Below are 19829 nucleotides of genomic sequence, written 5' to 3'. Positions count from 1 at the left end.
ACCGCAGATACATGTACCCCCCTGGCATTGGAACTTCAAGCCATTTACAATGCCATTGCTTCCCTTCCGCTCGTTCCCACATTCAATGCAGTTCATATTTATACAGACTCCCTCGCCGCCCTTAAACAATTTAAGGCTGTTCGACGCACATTCCAGATTACACAATCAATTCACCTACTCTGCGCAAAATACCAATGTCCTGTACGCATACACTGGATTCGCGGTCATGCTCACGATCCACATAACATTCAAGCAGATGCTATGACTCACATTGACACATCAGACGATCCGCCCCCTTCCCCTCTTCCCCCAGATCCGTTCCTGTCCCATGTCTCCGATTCACAAGCTCTGCGCCAGCGAACACGCGCTCTAATTCCTCCGTGTTCGCACCCTCTCCCCCGTCGTCTTACTCGGCAGGAGGAGGTATCAGTGCGCCGGATTCGGGCAGGGGCGGCCCTGACCCCTTCTGTCTGTTATCGGTGGGGTGATAAATATCTGCCAGCAACTGACAGGTGCCCTCACTGCGGCGCTGCACCGGACATTTGTGATGTGCGGCACCTGTTGTGGACTTGCCCAGCGACGGCCCCTATTAGAAAACGGCTCCTCAGGGAGGTCGGCCTGTGGTGGAACCGCGACGGGGACTATGTGAAGTGGACTATGGACAATCACTTCACAAGCAGCCTATGCGAGTACCTCGCCGAAACTGGTCTACACTCCTTCTTTTAACTTTCTGTAACCTACATTCCACTCCCCCTTTTCTCAACTTATGCCTCATGGCAGACTATTCGAATAAAAAAAAGAACCGATGAGTGGCGAGAGGCGAGAAGAAGACGATCGGCAGCTGAAGCAGCAGAGCAGCATCAACTGTTCGGGGACCAGATCTGCCCTTGCCCGCTCTAACCGGCCTTCGCAGCCAGTCATCTCTTGCCAATAAAGGCTGTTACACCTTGGTGGAGGCTGCGGGATTCCGTCCTGGACCTACGTAACCGTACCATCACTGCCCCCATGCCGGCCAACGTCAACCAGCCAGCCGGCTCTTCGCCGGCACCCGCAGCTTGCCATGGTGCGCTCCGCCAGCGCGACCCTGCCGTCTTCAGCGGCACGGACGATCACGACGTGGAGTATTGGTTGTCCTCTTACGACAGGGTGAGCGCTCATAACCGATGGGACGACACTATTAAACTCACCAGCGTCATCTTCTACCTAACCGGCGTCGCCCACCTTTAGTAACAAAACCACGAATCGGACTTCACCACCTGGGCCGAGTTTAAAACCAGCTTCTCCGACATCTTCGGCCGCCCGGCAGTACGCAAACTTCGCGCCGAGCAGCGTCTTCGGGTTCGCGAACAGTACAGTGGTGAATCATACACCAGCTACATAGAAGATGTCGTCAATCTCTGCAAGCGCGTCAATGCGTCCATGGCGGAGGCCGATAAAGTTAAACACGTCCTGAAAGGAACCGAAGACGACGCTTTCAATATGCTTGTGGGCAAGAACGTCACATATGTCGCATATGTCGCCGATATATTCGACCACTGCCGAAGCTACGACGAGCTCCGCCGACAGCGCGTTTTCACTCGGCAGCCCTCTGCACAGACAGACACAGTAACTAGCCTCAGCATGACGACACAGGACAGCTCACTACTGCTCCAGATCAAGCAGTTCGTGCGTGAGGAGGTTGCGCGGCAGCTTTCGCTTCTTACTATTTCGGGTCCATCTACCCTTACTCCCATACTTCAGCACGTGGCCTGGGAGCAAGTGTCCGAGGCCCTGCCACCGGTTTCCTCCCAGCCTCCCGTCTTTGCGCCACTAACCTATGCCGAAGCAGTCAGGCGTCCCCACCCATAAACGTTAGTTTCGTACCAACATCGACCGCAGTCGACCCCATTTCGTCCTGCCCGGCCACCATCGCAACGTTTCCGTCCATGGCGGACGCCGGAAAACCTACCCATTTGTTATGCCTGCGGCATTCCTGGCAACGTGATGCGTCACTGCCACCGCCAAGTTTTGTACCCTGCTACCTCGAGGTTACACCTACGCCGCTCCCCAGCCTTTTCACCGCACTTCGCCTTTTGAGACCAGTGGTTCCTCCGATTCATCATCATCATCATCAGCCTGACTACACCCACTGATGGGCAAAGGCCTCTCCCATGTCTCTCCAATTAACCCTGATCTTTGTCAGTTGCCGCCACTGTATCCCCCCAAACTTCTTAATCTCATCCGCCCACCTAACTTTCTGCCGTCCCCTGCTACGTTTGCTTTCTCTTGGAATCCACTCCGTTACCCTTAAGGACCAGCGGTTATCTTGCCTTCGCATTACATGCCCTGCCCAAGCCCATTTCTTCCTCTTGATTTCAACTAAGATGTCATTAACCCGCGTTTGTTCCCTCACCCACTCCGCCCTCTTCCGATCTCTTAACGTTACACCTATCATTTTCCTTTCCATAGCTCGCTGCGTTGTTCTTAACTTAAGCTGAACCCTCTTTGTTAGCCTCCACGTTTCTGCCCCATAGGTGAGTACCGGTAGGATACAGCTGTTGTATACTTTTCTCTTCCTCCGATTACAGCCCCTCTATTCGCCGCCGTTCTCCATCTCCGCGTTGCCGCTCGGTTTCTCCGATGCGCCGTCGTCCCTCTTCCCCTTCAGAAAACTAGTGCCCGCAGTTCCGGAGGCAAGAACTGCGTGCTCGTCGCCAAGCTCAAGACCTCAACTTTCTCCGGCCAATCTGATCACCGTTTCTGTGGAGGGCACCGGTGCTTCCGCGCTTGTTGACACCGGTGCTGCTGTATCTGTACTGACTGCAAAATTGTGCCGCCAGTTACGAAAAGTGATGACTTCGCTATCTGGTTTTATGCTTCGCGCCGCTAATTCGCAAATTATCGCGCCTTTGGGGGCCTGTACAGCTCGAATTACTATTCAGGACGTTCTGTATGTTGTTGAATTCATCGTCTTCGCATCGCCGTTTCACGACGTCATCTTAGGCTGGGACTTTCTCTCCCAACATGAAGCTGTCATCGACTGCACTCGTTCCGAAGTCGCCCTTCTTCCCTCCGGCGACGCCTCGGTGAAAGCTTCCACTAACCCGTGCTCCAAGTTGACTGTGGCTGATGACGTCGTGATCCCGCCGTGCTCTGCTGTCCTCGTCTCTGTTCATTGCGACTCTGCATCCAACGGCCCTGTCATCTTCATCCCGTCCGACTCCGCTTCTCGCCACTGTCTACCCCTGCCATTCGCCGTGCTTACCGTCTCAGCCGACTGCAGCGCCTTACCCCTGACGAATCCATTCCTGTGCCTATCTACTGTTCTTCGCGGTGAATGCCTGGGGCGTGTCCAGCCTTTCGCCTCCGTCGTCGCCTGGGACCCTTATGAGAATGACCCCTGCCGCATGCAACTGTCTGCTTACTTCTTCCCCACCGTCTCCTGATACCGGCTCCCGAAGCCGTCTTCGCGCGCTCAACCGACGCGAATCTTTCGCTACCGGAGAAGACCCAGCTTGCGGCCCTGCTAGGTAGGTTTCGGTCATCGTTTGACTTTTCTCACCACCGTTTGGCCCGCATCTCAGCTGTTACCCATCGGATCGACACTGACGCCCATTAGTCGTTGCGCCAACGCCCATATCGCGTCTCAGCCACCGAACGCCAGGTTATCGAAGCCCAGGTAAATGACATGCTACAGAGGGGCGTCATACAACCATCGCACAGTCCTTGGGCTTCCCCCGTCGTCCTTGTCACCAAGAAAGATGGCTCTATCCGTTTTTGCGTTGACTACCGGCGCCTGAACAAAATCACCCGCAAAGGCGTCTCTCAGCTCCCCCGCATTGATGACGCAATTGACTGCTTGCAGGGAGCTGAATTCTTTTCTTCTTTAGATCTACGTTCAGGTTATTGGCAAGTCCCGATGGCCGACGCTGACCGCTCTAAGACAGCCTTTGTGACGCCTGACGGGCTGTATGAATTCAACGTCATGCCCTTCGGACTATGCAATGCCCCTGCCACTTTTGAGCGGATGATGGACACGATACTGTGCGGCCTGAAATGGAAAACATGCCTATGTTACTTGGATGATATTGTTTTCTCCCCAGATTTCCAGACGCACCTCGTTCACCTGGAGAAAGTTCTGGGATGCCTCGCGGCAGCCGGGCTTCAACTCAATTTCAAGAAATGTCGCTTCGCGGCTCGCCAGTTGACAATTTTGGGCCACGTCGTGTCGAAACAGGGTGTCCTTCCTGACCCAGCAAAGCTTCGTGCTGTCTCTGAGTTCCCGAAGCCCTCTACGATGAAGGAACTTCGCAGTTTCATCGGCTTATGTTCTTACTCCCGATGCTTTATCAGAAATTTCGCTTCTATCATCGCACCTCTGACTGCCCTTCTTCGTGGCAGCAGCGACCTGTCAGAATGGAGTCCTGCCTGTGACGAAGCGTTCATCACGTTGCGCCGTATACATACCTCTCCGCCCGTACTGCGCCACTTTGACCCTGCTTCTCCAACTGAAATCCACACAGATGCCAGTGGCGTTGGTATCGGTGCTGTTCTTGCTCAACGCAAATCGGGGTATCCGAAGTATGTTGTTGCATACGCGAGCCGCACCCTGACGAAGCCAGAGCAAAATTACTCAGTCACTGAAAAAGAGTGCTTGGCGATCGTTTGGGCGATCGGGTAATTTCGGCCTTACGTGTACGGCCGTCCTTTCGCGGTCGTCACGGACCACTATTCCCTATGTTGGCTGTCTTCCCTAAAAGACCCAAATGGCCGCTTCGCCCGATGGGCCTTACGCCTTTAAGAGTACGATATTGGTGTAATCTATCGCTCTGGCAGGAAGCATAACAACGCCGACGCTTTGTCTCGTTCACCGCTAGCCAATGAAAGTGCCTCTCCTCCCGCCATCGACTGCGCCTCCTTGTCATTGGACGATATGCCCAACGAGCAGTCCAAGGACCCTTGGATCACTTCTCTTGTACGCTATCTTTCAGACCGTTCTGTCGTGCCGGTACCGCGCGCAATCCGCCGTCAGGCTGCCCACTTCACTATTCTTGATGGGGTCTTGCACCGCCGAAATTATCTCTCTGAAGGCCGCAAATGGCTCCTAGTGATTCCTGGACATTTCCGCTCAGAAATATGCGCAGCCTTTCATAGCGACCCGCAAGCTGGTCACGGCGGTGCTTTTACAACCGGCTTCGCCTCCGCTATTACTGGCGCGGCATGTATAACTACGTACGAAAATTCGTCCGTTCCTGCCCCGATTGCCAGCGCCGCAAGCCCGGTCATCACCATTCGACCGGCCCTATGCACCTTTGCCTTGCCCATCCAGGCCATTTGACCGAGTTGGCATTGACCTGTATGGACCACTTCCCTGCACTGCGGCAGGAAACCGCTGGGTCATCGTCGCTGTAGACCACCTGACACGGTACGCCGAAACAGCCGCCCTCCCAGCTGCTACGGCGCGGGATGTTGCAGCCTTCCTCTTGCACCATTTCATACTTCGGCGCGGAGCCCCGCGGCGCGGAGCCCCGCGGCGCGGAGCCCCGCGGGCGGGTGTTTCTGTCAGACGTAGTTTCATCTCTTCTGCAGCAATGCAACATTACTCGCCGCACCACTACTGCCTATCATCCCCAGACGAACGGCTTGACAGAACGTTTCAATGGAACATTAAGTTACCTCTTGTCAATGCACGTGGCGGCTGACCGTTCTAACTGGGACGTCGCCCTCCCCTTCGTCACATATGCCTACAACACCGCGACGCAGAGCACTGCTGGTTTCTCACCATTCTTCCTTCTATACGGCCGTGAACCATCCTCGCCGCTCGACACTATTCTTCCGTACCATCCTTATTCATCGGAATCCACAACCGTATCTGAAGCCTCCAGACACGCTGCCGCGAAGAGTGCCGCCAGCTCGCCCGGTCATTCACGTCTGACGACCAAGGGCGCGAGAAATACCGCTTCGACCACTCCCATGGCACAGACACTTTTCAGCCGCAATCCCTTAATTGTCTCCGTGTGCCTTCTGCTGCACCAGGTCTCTCTGCCAAGTTGCTGCCAAACTACCACGGACCCTACCGTGTCTTTGAGCGCACTTCTCCCGTCACATCGTTGAGCCCGTGACACCGTCACCCGATCTCCGACGCCGTGGGCGCGAGACCGTTCACGTTTCGCGTTTGAAGCCATATTACGACCCCTGCGTCCTGTTGATTGCCTAAATCGCCAGGATGGCTTTTTCCCCCGGGGCCAAATGTAGAGAGGAACATGCTTAGCAGTCGGAGCAACAGAACCGATGAGCGGCGCGAGGCGAGAAGACGACGATCGGCAGCTGAAGCAGCAGAGCAGCATCGACTGTTCGGTGACCGGATCTGCCCTTGCCCGTTCTAACTGGCCTTCGCAGCCAGTCATCTCTTGCCAATAAAAGCCGTTATGTGTGTTTTTTTTTTCTGTCTTGCCGTCTTCACCAGCCTAATGGCCAAGCTCTTTACGATTTTGACATCCGTCACCATGACGAGAACTGTTCAATCGTCTTTTATTGCGAAAGCAATACTGCTTGCCCTTTTCTACCATCGATGGTCGTGGCGCCTCCTTAGACAGCGGCGCGTCACGTGACCGTGTGACGTCGCGACAGACCGAGAGACGGGGCCCCAGCTCGCGCCATCGATGGCGGAGGTACAACCTTACACGCCGGCTGCGCCGCTGCCGAGACACGGCGCTCGCTAGAGCGGGATAAAACGGGGGGGGGGGGGGGGGGGGGGGCTGCAGCTGCGCTCCTCTCACTGCGCTATGTCGGATGATGCGTACAAGGCGAGGCTGGAACGATCTGCTGCGCACAAGCGACGGCGCCGCGCCGAAGAAACAGACGAAGAACGCGAAGAACGGCTACCTAGACAACGTGCGAATGCAGCAGCCTGGCGAGCACACCGGTCAACATCTCTTGATTCGGATGCATCTACAAGTGCAGGGCCAAGTTTAATGAGTGGTGTTTATCTTTCCTCATACCTTTCAACTCTCTTCTATCTGCACGTGGCAGCGGTGGTGGCTCGGCTGGAGCCACTAGGCAGGCCCGTGCACTTTCCTTTTCATTCTTCTCTCAGTCGCAACCAACCAACCGTCGGCGCAGATCGGCGGTAGACACGGCGGATGCGAGCTGAAGAAACGGATGAAGTTGCTTTCGCAATTTCCTGGCTTAACCAAGTTGAGCCTCTCCCAGTTTTTTGTGGCGTTCACTAATTGAAAAGTTGGTTAACTGAAGCGGCACTGTGGGCTTCTTTTTTCACACAGGATCATTAATTGTGAGGATTTTGATTTTCTTTGTTTGGTTTATTGTTTGTGGGGGGTTTACCGTCCCAAAGCGACTCAGACTATTAGGGACGCCTTAGTGAAGGGCTCCGGAAGTTCCGACCACTTGGGGTTCTTTGTATTCTCTACGTAGTGTACGTTTTTTAGGAAAACTGAATGGTTAGCGGAGAATTAGGCGCTGTCTGGCTGCTTTTTATCGCGTCGCTGCCTTTTCACTGTTTTCCTAGTATGTTTTGAAGAGTTTTAATTCCCGAGGGTGAACGTCGGCTATGAAGTATGAAGTAGTGCAGCGCTGTAAATAATTTTGACTACGTAAGGTTCTTTATTTTGGCGCCCACACCACACAGCACACAGGTGTTTTTTCCTTTTGCCTTCATGAAGTTGCGGCCTCTGAGGGCGTCTCGTGACCTTAAAATCAGCACCGAATGGCTAAGCCAGTAAAACACAGCGGAGGACCTTTTTTACTATTTATTTCTCGGATGACCCAATACATAAAACCCCAGCTCGCAAAATTATTAACGCTGCTCAAGCCTCAAAAACCCTACATTTTATAGATGCTCAGTTTCCCTCAGCCAATGGCGCTGCCTTTGGCCGCAACGAGGAAAGGCTGCCTAAATCAATGGGCATATTCTATAATTGTAATCTGTAGAGTATCTGCCCCAGAGGGCTGGCTATTATGGCCGATTCTTCCTCCTAAATTCAGTCACCGCGTTGGCTCTGTCGTCGTGGTGCTCGGCTGGTGATCCAGAACAAAGGAGTTCTAACCCAGGCCCGGCACTCCCATTTTTGTGGAGTAGAAATGGTGCAGACTCGTAAATTGGTAAATTGGTATATTGGTTTTTTGAGGAAAGAAAATGGCGCAGTATCTGTCTCACATAAGTCGGCGGCACACGGTCGCCTCTTGCGCTTTGCGATCTCAGTGCATGATGAAGACCCCTGGTGGAAGAAATAATCTAGAGCACCTCGCTACTTCGTCCCTCATAATCTTATTCGTTTCAGTACGTGAAAGTCTACTAGCTATAAAAAAATCTTCCTTCCAGATGAAAACTGATCTATAAAATGCTTTCTGGCTTCAGAGCGCTTCCGACGACCGTAGTTAATCAGTAGCATATACCAGACGCTGCTCAGTTCTAGCGGTTATTTTTAGTTTACAGTGCCCCGCAGCACGGAGCATAGAAGCCGTGAAAAACTGCAACGTTCCTCTAGGTTTTCTGGACATCATATACGTTTGCGTCCACATATAGATTTTCTGAAACTTCAAACTCTCATCTAGAATACTCACACAAAAAAATATTTTTGCTTACGCTGTGAAGTCTTCCAGCTCCTTCATCGCCACTCTCATTTTACCTTTCCATGTAAACGGCAAGATTGTGTATAGTTTCACCAAGAGGCGCGGCCAAAACAAGTAAAGTGGCCCTTTTTGGAGAGCCTGGCGTACTCTCGTGACTGCGTTTCTCAGCTGATAGCTCTCGGTGGTGTCTCTGGTCATATGTGCACCGTACAAGAGCGCGGCCGTGATGTTCGCGAGGCTGTCCAAGAAGCGTTGTTCCACCAAGAGCGGCGCTTCGTTGCTTGCTGCGATTCGCCGTGACAGGTGACGCAACTCATCCTGGTGTATAGGGAAGCAAGCAGAATGAAATAAAGTGAATCCCTGCGTGATCACTTTATTACGGCGTCGTTGGCAGTCCTCTTCACAACGCCTATCCCCACACAATTACAGTGACACACTATTGAACATGGTCGCACTCTAGGTGCGAAGAATGAGTTGCGCACGTACTTTGCCATCAACCTCCATTTAACGCTTTAAGCTCAATGCGACGCGGATCAAATCGCAACAATGCGCTGAAGTACCACTTGACAATCGGTTCCCCGCCCCCGCTCATGCAGCTAATAAGTGGCGAATAACGGAGAGCAAAACAGCACTGGCCAGACAGAGGTTGCGCGTCCTACGTGCACTAAAAAGTGTTGCGATTTGATAGGCACCTCTTTGGACTCCCCGCAAGCGCGCGGTTTTCTAACGGCGTGTGAAATGACTCGCATTTATTGAGCCAGAGTGGCGAATGCAATCGCGTTTTCGTACTTCTGAAAACTGATGTAGCGGATACTTAGACCCCGCTACAAATCTCTAAAATTTTGAAGAATAACTATTCGAATTGACTCAATGACATTATTGCTTACATTATTCGCCTGTATATTTAAATCGGCCTAAGCGAGTAGTACTATGCCGCAAAAATATTTTATCTAAAAAATGCAGTGTTTAAAAATCGTGCAGATGTTTGTGTGTGTGATTGTGTGTGTGTGTTTGAATGTGTGTGGGTGTTTGTTTCTGTGCGCTCGTGTGTGTGCGTGTGTGTGTTTGTGCGTCCGTGAGCGCATGTGTGTTTCTGCGCGCGCGTGCCAGGTGTTTCAGGAAGCCGGCCACAGATATTTAAAACAGGCTTTTTGACTACAGAAGACGCCTTCAGCGGCGAAATAATAACACCGTCGGTGAACATCAGGAAACAAATCAATAACGTGAATGAGCTGGTTAACTAATTTCTGGCAATTACCTTTTTACTAATACAGTTAGACAACTGTTCGCAATTAGAGATTTGTAGCCGGTCGTTATTATTATACTGAAATAAATTATTATAATTTTCAATACGCTATTCCCCTCGGCGCTGTGGCGCATGAAATTTTGGCTGCTTCGTTTAAAAATATATGCGCTTTCGAAAAGTATGCACGCAAAGCCACTCACCTTAAAGAAATGACTTTTGAGCTTCAGTTGACGCCTTGTTGAGCTCTTGCCGAATCAGCTGAAAGCCAACATGAACTTAATGTGTGTTGAGGCTACTCAACACCGTCAAAACAGAATTTTTTTGAGCATAGTAAACACATTTATTGTTGAGAAATTTCTGCTGATTTTAATTGAATCGTCTCAAGGCAGCCGTTTCTAAGCCTAACTAAATGAAATCAGTTCGACATCCATCGTGTAAACAGATCATAGCGAGATGATAGAACAGACCAACAAGCCCAAAAAGTTATGCTTTTGTAAACAGAACCTTATCACATTATACATATTAAGAACTCATGCAGCGCTCGTTAAAACTCTCGTAAACCGCTAAAAATCATATTCTTGCATAGAAAAAAGTGCTAGTATTGCAATACGCTCTTTCAGGCATACCTACTTCGGAGGATTCGTATGTGCGCTCATATAAAGAGCGCTTGATTAGTACTTAATTTATGTTGCTCTGTGAGGGACCCGGGACATGAAACTCTTCAGTTAGAGTCAGTACAGAATCGTAGCGCCCAATTTATATTGTCTAACTTTTCCCGCACTGCTAGTGTAACTGCCATGAAAAATACTTTGAACCTTCCTAGCCTGTCCCTTCGTAGAAAACTCGCGTGAATGCTAACTTTTCACAAGACTTACTACCACAATCATAAGCGAAAACGGGATCGTCTATCAGAACCATCATTCATATCACCTCGCATGGATCATCGCCACCAGGTACGCGTTCCATACTGCCGAAGCAATGTGTACTTTAACTCGTTTATACCCAAGACGGCGAGCGATTGGAACCACCTGCCTACCTTGTTTGCCGATATTTGTGACACCCGTTTATTTAAAAAAGCCGCGGAAAACTATGTGTTTGACTAGGCTGTTTTGTTACCTAATCTGATATTTATTTTGTTCAAGCTTACGTTTTTTCTTTCTTTGTCGTATTGCATTACATTTTGCATTTACTTTTTGTTTTCATTTTGCTGCATTGTCTACTTTTTATCCACTCCCTTCAGTAACGCCCCACTGGGGCCCTGAAGGTATTGCAATAAATAAATAAATAAATATTTATCAATGAATCAAGATCTTCAACTATTAGAGCGTTGCATGTGAACTTCATTAATTCTACTACACATAAAATAAATAAATATTAATAGTAATAACTGACATAACTTTGCTGATCGGCAGGCCACTACCTGCGCAGGTCTGGACACCCCTGAATAGGACTACATAAGGGTGAAGCCAAGATTGCGCTTAAGATGAACTCTTAGTCACTTCATGAGTGGTGGTACTCAGGCATCACGCTGCCCGACGATCGCTTGTAGTCAGCCCGTCTGCCAGCTCGTCCTGGGCCCGCGCCGTCCACCGTCGCGTCCCAGGCCCGCCCTGCGATGGGCACTCGAGCCCCCCACCCGCCCCCTTCGCATCCCAAGGCACATTGCTTCTCTATCGTAGCGCCTGAGGGCGCTCCTAGTCACTACGATGTCGTCATTGACGCCGTCGAGGATGTCATGGGTGCCGACGGCGTGCTGTACCTACAGCACCTCGGCGGTAGCAAGTACTTGGCGTGCGTGCGGTCCCAGGCACACGCCAGCAAGTTATCTACGTCCGTGACCGTCAACCTGGGAAACCAACGTGTCCCCGTCGATCCAGTGGGCCCGCCAGTCGTGTTCGTGGCCATCTAACCGACTGCCACCATACGTGTCCGAGGACATCCTGGTCGCGACTCTGGCCCCCTGCGGCAAGGTGCGCGGCGTTCAACATGTGACATTCCGGGACAACCCGCGCAAGTTTACTGTCACGCCGGTGGTGCGACTGGGGATGCGAAACCCGGTACCCAACTTTTTTACCATCCAAGGCCACAAGGTGATGTTGGAGCACCGGGGTATGCAGCGGGTCTGCGCCCAGTGCAGCCAGGCGGGCCACATGGCGGCGGGGTGCAAGACTCCGAGGTGCGAGCGGTGCGCTGTCTTCGGGCACGCGACGGAGGGCTGCGCAGCGGCTGCCAACGGTGCGGTGGAAACCACGCCACCGCGGACTGCACCCAGCATCGGTCCTACGCGGCTGCAGCTCAAGCTAAGGTCCATGGCGAGACGGCGGGTAACGCGAACTCCATGGACGCCACTCAGGAAGCGGGGCCTATGCCCAGCGGTCCTGGCCCGACTTCCATCCTCGTCGCCTTTTCCCCAGAGGGCCCTAATTCAAAGTGCATGACACCAGACGACGGCTCTGTTGTCACGTCGGCCAATGAGCCAGCACAGGCGCAGGCAGCTGAAGAGCCGGTGATGTTATCTGCGGAATCATCGGCTGGGCCGCCGGAGCGGCTGGCCGATAAGGAACCCGCTTCTTGCCCAGATAACACTTCGCAGCAGCCTGCTTCACAGCCCTGCACCGCGGCACTTGGCGCTGGGCTGCCGGCGATTGCGGCTGCAACGGCAACCGGAGGAAACGGGCAGCCGGCCGTGGACGAGACAACACCCCGAGCAACCTGGACAGAGAGAGTCAAGTCGCCGTCCAAAGGCGACCCTTTGTTCGCGGACATCAATGCCTGGTACCCGGACCCCCAAATCTTAGATGACCTCCTCGCAAGCCAGGCGACGCGAGCTCAGCGTATCCCACGGAACCATTCTTTACCCGGCGACACGGATGCTTCGTCACCGTAGCCAACCTCCAAGAAGCCTCGAGTCGGGCCCCACGAACCGCGCATGTTACCGCGGCTCCTTCGACGATGAAATGCAAGATGGCAGGCAAGATGGCTATCACCAAGTTTTTTCTTTTAATTCCTATTTTGTTAACCCTTCTTACGCTTAATGTTCAGAGCTTTCGTAACCCTGGCAAGCAGCGTGAGGTAGTGCATCTCGCCAGAGCTCAGAAGGTTGATTTATTGTTTATGCAAGAATGTAACCTTCGTACTTGCAGCGATGTGAGTGCTTTTAACGACCGATTTTCTGCGAAAGGTTTTTTTTCTTTTAGCTCGTCTTGCTGCCGTGTTGTGGGAGTGGTGGTGTTTTGGCGCAGCCTGCTTCATGGCCTGCTTCACCCTGCTTCATTTTTATCATGGACAGCGCAAAATCCGCGTCGTCAATGTATATGCGCCGCCCGACCACTCCCAGACCAACGACTTCTTCCGTTATTTAGCACCGTTTCTTTTGGATAGCCACCCGTTCTTTCTTGTTGGGGATTTTAACTGCGTGCTTGACCTCGACCGAGATATACAGTTGGTGAGGTGCGGCAGTCTTTACTGCACACTGTTGAATGGCGGGGCATCCTATGCCAAATCAGTTTGAGTGACACATGGATCCATTTACATGGCGCTGCGTTTTCGGGCACTTAGCACGGTAGATTGAGTAGCAGCAGGCTTGACCGCATGTGCGTGCCATTAGAATTTTTGCAGGCGGTCGCACAGTGCCGTGTCCTAAACTTTCAGAGAGACGCAGGTCACGTGTCGGACCATCGCCCGCTCTCCCTTGTCCTTAACCCACCCGGTCAGCCCGGAGACCGTAGCGATATCTGGCGATTGGATGTATCAGTGCTGCAAGATACAAGTGCTCTGAGAGAAGTGCAGGATGCAGTCATACAGTCGCTGGCGCGATCTAAGTTCCAGGCACGCGGCTGGGACTGCCTCAAAGAGGAGTGGTGGGGCGCGTGCGTCCGTGCTGGGCGGCGGAAGCGAGAGTGGGAGGCAGCTGACATAAAAGAATGTCTACGACGCATCCGTATTGTGAGGCTCGGAGGACCATAGACTCCGGAGGCGCGAGCGTACCTCCAATTTCAGCACGAACTGTACTCGCGACTTTTATGTCAGCAGTCGCGCGCCGCGGTTGCTTCGGTGGCGCACCACCGCCCCATTTCGAACCCAAATGCCTTGCGCCTTGCACGTGATGCAGGGGCGACGGAGAAAGTGTCGTCACACGTCTCGTCAGTGTTCGGCGAGGACGGATGGAAGAGCTCTGAACGGCGCGATATAGAGCGCATGTTTTGGAATTTCTTCTCGGAACTGTTTTCCCGCTAGCATTCTGGTGCTGGCCGCGAATTTGCAAAGCGTGGCTCGTTTCGCCTTCGATCTACCGCGGCTTGACGACGAGGAAGCGCAATCAATCATGCGCCCACTCACAAGCAGCGAAGTGTGGGAAGTCGTGCGTAGGATGAACTCTGTCGCATCCCCGGGAACCGACGGCGTCCCAGTAGAATTCTACATAGTGGGTTGGCCTCTCATCTAACAGGCTCTTGTAGCGAATCTGAACACTATTTTCAAATGAGAGTTTATCCCGCGCTTTTTTGGCCGCGGTCGTATAACGCTGCCCCCAAAATCCGGTGCGGACAGGCGCAATCCGTCAGGCTGGCGACCTATTACGCTGCTTAACGTAGATTATAAGATCCTCGCAGTCCTGCTTGTCGCCCGAGTCAACCGCTTTCTTCTGAAGCTAATTAGCTCCATTAATTTTGCTTGGTTCCGGGCCGCAGTATATTCGCTTCGTTGAGCCTTATTCGTGGCCTGATTGCTTACACCAACAACCGCGAGGGTAGCGGTGTTATAGTCAGCCTGGACCAGGAGAAGACTTTTGACCGCCTAGAACACGCCTATCTGTTCGAAGTGCTCACGGGCTATTACTTCCCCGCTGGCGTGATCACAATGTTACGACAGTTATACGCGACAACAATGGCGAACATCTTGCTCAACGGCGTGGAACTTACCCGTCACGCGGGATGACAGGCAGGTCTGCCCGCTGTCGCCTGTTCTGTTCGCTCTCGCGATAGACCCACTGCTGCGACGCGTGCAGGGCTCTGTTGTGATCGCGGACTGCCGCTACCGGGCGCCACGCATGTCAAAGTCATTGCCTACGCAGATGACGTCACCCTGCTGCTACGCGATACAGACAGCCTCGTGGGGTACTCGCGCAAGTATGCTGAGTACGCCGTGCTCTCTGGTGGCAAGTTGAACTGTAGTAAAAGTCAGCCGCTCTGTTTCGGACGCCCCTGTTGACTCGTTGCCGGAGGTCCTTGCCCCCACCGAGCACGTCACCAATCTTGGCGTGACTTTCTGGGCGGGCGGCGTTTCTCCGCGCACTTCGCAGCGGATTGTGAACACCGTGCATCAGCAAGTGGCCGCGGTATCAGCGTCTCCCTTGCCGTTGGCGGAGAGGGCGTACTTTGTGAAGAATGTCCTGTGCTCTAAACTCTGGTTTGTGGCACATGTGGCACTCCACTCCTGTCGTTCGTGAGCTTAATACCTAGCTTTTCAGCTGGTTTCGGGAAGGCAGGACAGAGCTCGTCGCACGTACCCACCTTCGCCTCGCCCGCGAGAACGGAGGCTGAAGTACGCCGAGTCTAGTTACCTTTTGCCGGGTGCTGTGCGTCAAATGGACAGCACAACTTGTGGACCAGTTGGACTATGTGGGGCGGCCTTTACTGCTATGCTAGCTCGGAAGTAGGCGGCGGGTCCTGGTTCCACCCTGTCTATGGAACAACGCCCCAACACCGCTAACTCGTCTGGTCTTCCACGCCGCCTCGGCACGCATGTATGCGCAGTATACGCTCACCAGACGTGCGCGCCTTACCCGAAGTGGGTGGACGTCCATTCTAGCAACCTACCGCACGTGGTGAGGGTTTTCAGGTGGCGCGTGGAGTGGGGCGTGCTCCCCACCCCACAGGCTCCACTCCTGGGGTGTGGTTCCAGACTCGCGCTGCGTGCACTGTGGCGAGGTTCAGTCACAAACGCATGTTCTTGAAGAGTGTGTTGTGGCTAGGACAATCTGTCGTTTGGCTTCACGCGCTTTTTCCATCCCTGTGTCGCGCGAAAGGAAACTACGCGGGGCGTTCGAGCGACACTTGATGCGCTCCATCAGCCTGATCCTTTAGCAGAACAGGAACGCATCCGTACACTCGCGGCAACCCCGTCGGTTCATGTTGCCGATGCTAGCACGTCTCCCGGTGCTTTTGTGGGGCTACCTAGATAGCCAACTCTTTACCCTTGGTGAGCAAAGCTTCCTCCGCAGGTGCTCGACCCGACACATCCAACTCAGAAAGGGCACCGTGGCACTAGTGACAGCATACCAAGCTATGCATTTGCCACACTTCAGGCGACTTTTCCCTCAGCTGCCCACCCACAATGTGTGTTGGAAATTTAGGTAAGTACTGGTAATTTTGTTTTGCTTGCGAAGTCGCAGGCCCACGTCTCTGCTTCTACATGGGAACCCAAAGGACCACTGACTGCACAGTTAAACATGCTGTGTGGCCGGGGCTCCCGCCGGTGTTTATTTCATTTCGTTTCCCTTAATTTCAGTTTGTATGAATGACGTTCATAGAGTGTGATTGCATATATTTGTAAATTCTATTTTCGATTTCCTCTTGTGCCACACTGCCTCAGCACGGCCCTTGTCCTCTCTTCCCTCGCCTCTTATATGAACTTTTGTAACCTACGTATTTTGTTTTTTCAATAAACTTTCTTCGAAGCCTCGTGTACAATTCTGTTCCACGCTCTTTTTCTGATGTGTGTATATCTGTTTGTATCTGTGTGTACACACACGTGTGTTTGTGCATATATAGGGAGCAGTACACCACTGGGGATGTCAGCGTTACGTTAAAGAGAAATTCCAGCAATAAATATGAACATACGGCCGAAAATTGCATTGGCAGTTGGTTCATCTGGCGCAATACGAATGCATTCCTAGGATATTTTGTGTTTTTAAAACAGCCAAGATTCAGAACGATGTGTTGATACACCCCAGTAATTTCATCATGAAATCAACATGAAAGCAATGCAGAAATTTTGAGAATCCTCAACTCTAGCACGGCGGTCACTTTTCCAATGAGTTCCAATTCGGCCTCAATAATTCACCAACACTGAGCCATCCTGGTCACAAGAAAAATTCAACACGGTATGTTGAGTCTGCTCATGAGAACTTCAACACTGTCTCAAGAAGCTTTTTTTTCAAGGGGAATCCAGTGCACGTAAACAGTAGCAATAGCGAAATAATGAAAGCCAAAGTTTCTCGTGCTCTCGAAATCTTGGAAATTGACAGGGCTATTACTAACGACCGGCCGCAAACATCTAATAGCAACCAGGTGTCTAAATAAATAGTGAAATATTTAATGATGAGAATTTAGTTAATCCTCTAAAGTGTTCAGTGCATTCACATTTTTTGGTGTGTGCCAACACTGGTGTTATTGTGCCATAAGATCAGTCCTTATACTCAAAATGCATATTTTTTAAAATTAAGGGCTGGCTTCTCTGAAGCTCATAGTGTGCATAATTGATCTTTTAGCCATTAACGTTCCAAAGCGACTGACACTATCAGAGACGCAGTAGTGAAGGGCTCCAGAAATTTCGACCACCTGGGGTTCTTTAACGTGCACTGGCATCGCACAGGACATGGGACTCTAGAATTCCGCCTCCATCGCAATGCAGCTGCCGCGGCCGGGATCGATCCCGCGTCTTTCGGCCCAGCAGCCGACATAGCGCGCGTGTGTGTGTGTGTGTGTGTGTGTGTGTGTGTGTGTGTGTGTGTGTGTGTGTGTGTGTGTGTGTGTGTGTGTGTGTGTGTGTGTGTGTGTGTGTGTGTGTGTGTGTGTGTGTGTGTGTGTGTGTGTGTGTGTGTGTGTGTGTGTGTGTGTGTGTGTGTGTGTGTGTGTGTGTGTGTGTGTGTGTGTGTGTGTGTGTGTGTGTGTGTGTGTGTGTGTGTGTGTGTGTGTGTGTGTACATATATACACAACAAGCACAAATTCTTCAGACGGATGTTTCGCGGATCTTTCTACAAATCTCTCATTCGAATTTTTCGCCTATCTTGCTTTTGAAGTTCGTTAATTAATCACGACTAATTATGCATCTTTCCACAATGCAAAAAGTGCCACTTCTTCCATATAAGAAAGAGTAATTTGCACGTAGTCGCGTCGTCTTAGAGTGATATAATATATATTGCAGCCGATGAAATGGGTTTTATACAGGTGAAGGCTGGACGAAACACAGCTGGCCGCAAGCAGCTCAGAGCCGAGATCAGTCTGCGCGCGCCTCCTTCTTCTTCCTCTAAGTCCTAAGTAAGCCGCTACACGGCGTAACAATGTCCCCGGGGGCAGACGACTCTCGTCCTCGGGAAAGTGAGGCAGATCGGCGCTGGCAGCGCTTCAAGCGGGCCACATGAGCTACTTGTGGCTTGCGGGAACGATGTTTATCCGTCGTCACCTTGGTTATGACGTAATTCACGTCATTCAATCAGTCCAGCACGACGAAGGAGCCATCGTACTTATACAGAAACTTCTGATATAATCCTCGCTTGCGAGTTGGCGTCCAAAGCCAGACAAAGTCTCCTGGAGAGAAAGTGACTGCACGATGATGTAGGTCGTAGTATTCTTTTGAGCGGCGTTGAAAGGCCAGGGTAAGTATGCGGGCTATACGACGGGCTTCTTCGGCACGGCATAGTACCTGGGCAACGGACGCGTTGGCGTTGAGGGAAAACGGGATGATGGTATCGAGGAAAACGCGGGGAGTTCGGGCATAGAGCAAATACTTGCAGCCAATCTTATATACTTGCAGCCAATAAAAACGCTGTCGGATTCGATGGAGGGTACGAGAGAAGCCTAGATGACCAGATGTGATGTCATCGTGCATAGCGTGCAAGACTTGCGACCGGAGACTTTTCGGGACGACCAAAAGCAGGGCAGCCCCATCGACAGAGTAATTCTTCTTGAACAAAATACCATCTTTGATAATAAATGGGGTTGAATCTACTGCTCCTTCTGCCGCTTCTTTAAGGGGCTGCAGTGAAAGATCCCTACGTTGCTCTCTGCTAAAGGTCGCCATACTAGGGAACGTCGGCTCGCACGAGGCTAAACACTCTTTGAAACCGTCTTCATCATTTGCTGAGGTTGGCAACGGGTGGCGTGACAAGCAGTCTGCATCACTATGACGGCGCCCACTTTTGTAGCAAAAAGCAAAGTTATATTCTTGCAGGCGCAATGCCCAGCGCGCCAGACGACCAGATGGATCGCGAAGTCCGATGAGCCAGCAGAGGGTGATGGTCCGTAACAATGGTGAAATGGCGTCCATATATATACGGCCGGAACTTGTGCACAGCGAACACAACGGCAAGGCACCATAATTCGGTGACAGTGTAGTTGCGCTCACATTTCGTTAACGTGCGGCTGGCATAGGCAATAACGTACTCAGCCCCACTGTGCAGCTGGACAAGCACCGCCCCAAGACCGACGCCACTGGCGTCAGTGTGGATCTCCGTCCGAGCAGAAGGGTCGAAGTGTCGTACGAGGGGGGCTTACGTGAGAGAAGATTTCAGCTGATGAAAGGAGGAGTCGCACTCGGGGGTCCACACAAACTGCGAATTCTTATGCAGAAGAGAACTGAGGGAGTGGGCAATCTGCGCAAAGCCAGCAATGAAGCGACGAAAATATGAAGAGTCCGAGGAATCTCCGAAGGCTTTTCTGGGTGCGTGGAGGCTCGAAATCTCGTACTGCAGCGATCTTCAGCGGATCCGGCCTGATACCATCCTGGTGGACGAGGGAGCCCAGAACTAGAGTTTGCTGGTCGCCTAAATGACACTTCTTTGAGTTCAAAATGAGTCCCGCCGATCCGATGCATTCGAGAGCAATATGGAGTATTTCATTGTGCTCTTGGAAGGTCTTGCCGAAAATGATGACGTCATCCAGGTAACACATGCAGATTTCCCATTTTAAGCTACGAAGGATCGTGTCCATAAATCGCTCAAACGTTGCGGGGGCGTTGCATAATCCAAATGGCATTACACTAAAATCGTACAAACCATCTGTGGTTACGAAGG

General features: G+C 52.0%; 1 pseudogene; it reads right to left on the bottom strand.

Moving 5' to 3' along the window:
- Nucleotides 1-19829, bottom strand: part of LOC149333280 (cytochrome P450 2A9-like) — a 61156-nt pseudogene that overhangs the window by 18256 nt on the left and 23071 nt on the right.

The sequence above is a fragment of the Amblyomma mixtum genome, chromosome 8 (assembly GCF_055824585.1).
Source record: "Amblyomma mixtum isolate Tamu chromosome 8, ASM5582458v1, whole genome shotgun sequence".
Classification (NCBI taxonomy): domain Eukaryota; kingdom Metazoa; phylum Arthropoda; class Arachnida; order Ixodida; family Ixodidae; genus Amblyomma; species Amblyomma mixtum.
The sequence above is the reverse complement of the archived record's forward strand: the minus strand, read 5'-3'. Positions and strand labels throughout refer to the sequence as shown.